Below are 3,101 nucleotides of genomic sequence, written 5' to 3' on the forward strand. Positions count from 1 at the left end.
TTATCATTGTACTAGATCAGAAAGATCATGCTGTTTTTACTTGGCGAGGAGAAGACCTTTTCATGTGTATGGACATACAGCTGGTTGAAGCATTGTGTGGCTTCCAGAAGCCAATTTCCACACTGGACAACTGAACCATAGTCATCACCTCTCATCCGGGTCAGATTGTCAAGCATGGAGATATCAAGTGTGTGTTAAATGAAGGCATGCCAATTTATCATAGACCATATGAAAAGGGTCGCCTAATCATTGAATTTAAGGTGAACTTCCCTGAGAATGGCTTTTTGTCTCCTGATAAACTCTCTTTGCTGGAAAAACTTCTACCTGAAAGGAAGGAAGTAGAAGAGACCGATGAAATGGACCAGGTAGAACTGGTGGACTTTGATCCAAATCAGGAAAGATGGTGCCATTACAATGGAGAAGCATATGAGGATGATGAACATCATCCCCGAGGTGGTGTTCAGTGTCAGACCTCTTAATGGGGCCAGTGAATAACACTGCTAGCATTTTATGTGCAGTAGTGAATGAGTGAAGGACTGTAATCATAATATGCTCACTACTTGCTATTTTTTTTGTTTTAATATTCATCTATAGTAGTGTTTTAAAAAGTTAAATGAAGAATAAATGCAAATATAAAAAAAAAGTCTTAGTAATTTACCTGGCAGTACTAATAAGTACTCAAAAGACTAGTTGTGCTACTATTGCTAATTATTATTATTATTATGATATAATAAGTTCAGAGTTTGAGAGATACATATGAGAGCATAATTACAATTTTACAGTAAGATAAGTACAGAAGAGAAACCAATTCAAGTCTTTTTAAAAATGAATCCAGTTTTTTAGTTGGAGAGGAAGGAAAAATATTCTTGGATTCTCTATGTGTTCTACCTAAACTTACTTGTTTTTGAATAGTCACTGGGCCTAATTTTATTCCACTAAGAAACTACTTTTGAATTGGTCATATCCACACAAACTAATCAATCAACAATTAATTGTGCATAAATCTGTAAAATATACAAATAAAGTGTGGACAGCCTCCAAACTGGTTACTCCATATCCACATTTCCTCTTTCATATAATTTTCATAAGATTGACACACAAATCTCCCTAGATTGCAGTTTTCATCATGTCATAACTTCTAAAGAACACAGAGTAGGTCTCCAGTGCTGCTGTATCAAGCTAAATGATTTTGTTTAGCTAAGGACCCTCTACTACCTTGCAATTCAGAGTATGGCACCAACAGCAACATCACTTAGGAACTCTCACTTAATTCAGTCCCACTAAATTTGAGTCTTCCTTTAAACAAGATCCCCAGGTATATAAATTAAAGTTTGAGAAATACTTCTGTATAATACTAATCTAAAAAAACAAAATCACTAACTATGATCTTGTCAAGAAAAATTAAATCTTTTCACTCATTTCTCTGTATCTAAAATAACCCCTATGTTCATGCTCACTGGAAATACTCTATTTCCTTCTAACTATACATCTCATCCATTCTTGAAAGCAGGAATAGTCCCATAACTTCCATGAAACTAAGACCAATTCAAACTATGCTACTTTGCTGGATATTTCTTGCATTCAGGTCAACACCATTTCATTCTCCTTTTATTTATTGCTCATTCATTACTCACTGAATAAGCATTTTTCAGATTATTTCTTATTTTGTCTACCAGACATTATTGCATCAGCCACAAGGCAAATGAGAAAGCAGAATTTTTAACCCACAGTCAGCTTACAACCAGAGCTGTAAGAGTTCAGTAGAGATGCCTTCAGTTCCATAAGCAAGAGGTACAAGTGGGTAGATGTGAGAGTGCAGGATCATATTGGAGAAAACCACATAGTTTGTGCTTTATCATTAAAACTACATAAGTGGGTACCAACAGGTGGCATGGTGGTCATAAGGCACTGGACACTCCCACATAGCCTACCATGGTTCGAGTCACAGACCTGGTGTCTTGCTTTTTCACTTTCTCTCTCTCTGTCTCTCTCTGATCAAATTAAAAAAAAAAAAAAAAGAATGAGTAAATGAAATTAAAAATAAATAATTCTTAAAAAACAAAACTACATAAGTGAAGCAATAGCATTGAAATATATTAAAGATCAGAGCCAGCAGGTAGCATAGTAGTTAAGATGCTGAACATCCACATGGCTGACTGGTTCAAGCCTTGGACCTGGCAGCCTGGTTTCTTGCTTTCCCTTTCTCTCTCTCTCTCTCTCTGGTAAGCACATGTACCCTGTAGCAAAAAAATTTAAAATAATAATAATGAATAAATTCAAAAAATAATTTTTAAAAGAAATATATTAAAACTTTTTGTGGTATGAAACAGGTTAAACATTTTTGACTGATAGGGACATGACAAAGAGATAGTGTGCTTTGTTTCCTGTTCATTTTACCTCCTTTGGATGATTGTAAATTTTGTACTGGCCAACAAATATTTCATTCTTCATTCATTCAACAAATACTAGAATTTTAAAATAGTTCCTATTTGTCCTTTTTCTGACTCCTTCGGTTTTAGACATGGGAGACACTAAAAACATACTTGTCGATTGAAGACAGTCTTTGATCTCAAGTTGGGGGCTAGGTTTATACACATGGAACAACCACTGCACAAATGCAGCCCTTTCCTCCTTCTGCTACTCATGACATAAGAAAACAGTCATGAGTTTGCAATGACACTTTGGTTTACTAGTAGTGTCTTTTGGATCGAAAAGTTCCTCCAGGGTGCCATGGAAATTTCTCTTTCTCTGTAGCTGTTTGTGTTCACCAAAGACTGTGTTGGAGAACAGTCAACCAAATGGAACTGGCTAGTAAAAACTTTCGTGGGTGAGCATTTTAGAAGCAAGTTTCAAGACCATTTGCTAGCATAATCTCAGCAGGAGGTATTTTTAACAACACAAGTCAATGTAAAGGTTGGATTCGATGGAGTTTGAATGGGCAGGGGAGATAAAATGCTTAATGAAGTGCATAACATCCCCTATTTTTTAATAGTAAAAGTAAAAGTTAGCTTTTCTTGTTAGAAAACCACTCAGCAATTCTTTTTTTTTTTTTTTTTTTTTTGTGGGTTTTTGGTTTAGGGCGCATCGCGTGCGCTCGCCAG

General features: G+C 35.6%; 1 pseudogene; it reads left to right on the forward strand.

The window, feature by feature from the left end:
* LOC102499512 (dnaJ homolog subfamily A member 1 pseudogene) overlaps nt 1-613 on the forward strand; it is a 61,758-nt pseudogene extending 61,145 nt beyond the window's left edge.
* The last annotated feature ends 2,488 nt before the right edge of the window (nt 614-3,101 follow it).

Source organism: Tupaia chinensis, unplaced genomic scaffold (genome assembly GCF_000334495.1).
Source record: "Tupaia chinensis unplaced genomic scaffold, TupChi_1.0 Scaffold000534_1, whole genome shotgun sequence".
Classification (NCBI taxonomy): domain Eukaryota; kingdom Metazoa; phylum Chordata; class Mammalia; order Scandentia; family Tupaiidae; genus Tupaia; species Tupaia belangeri.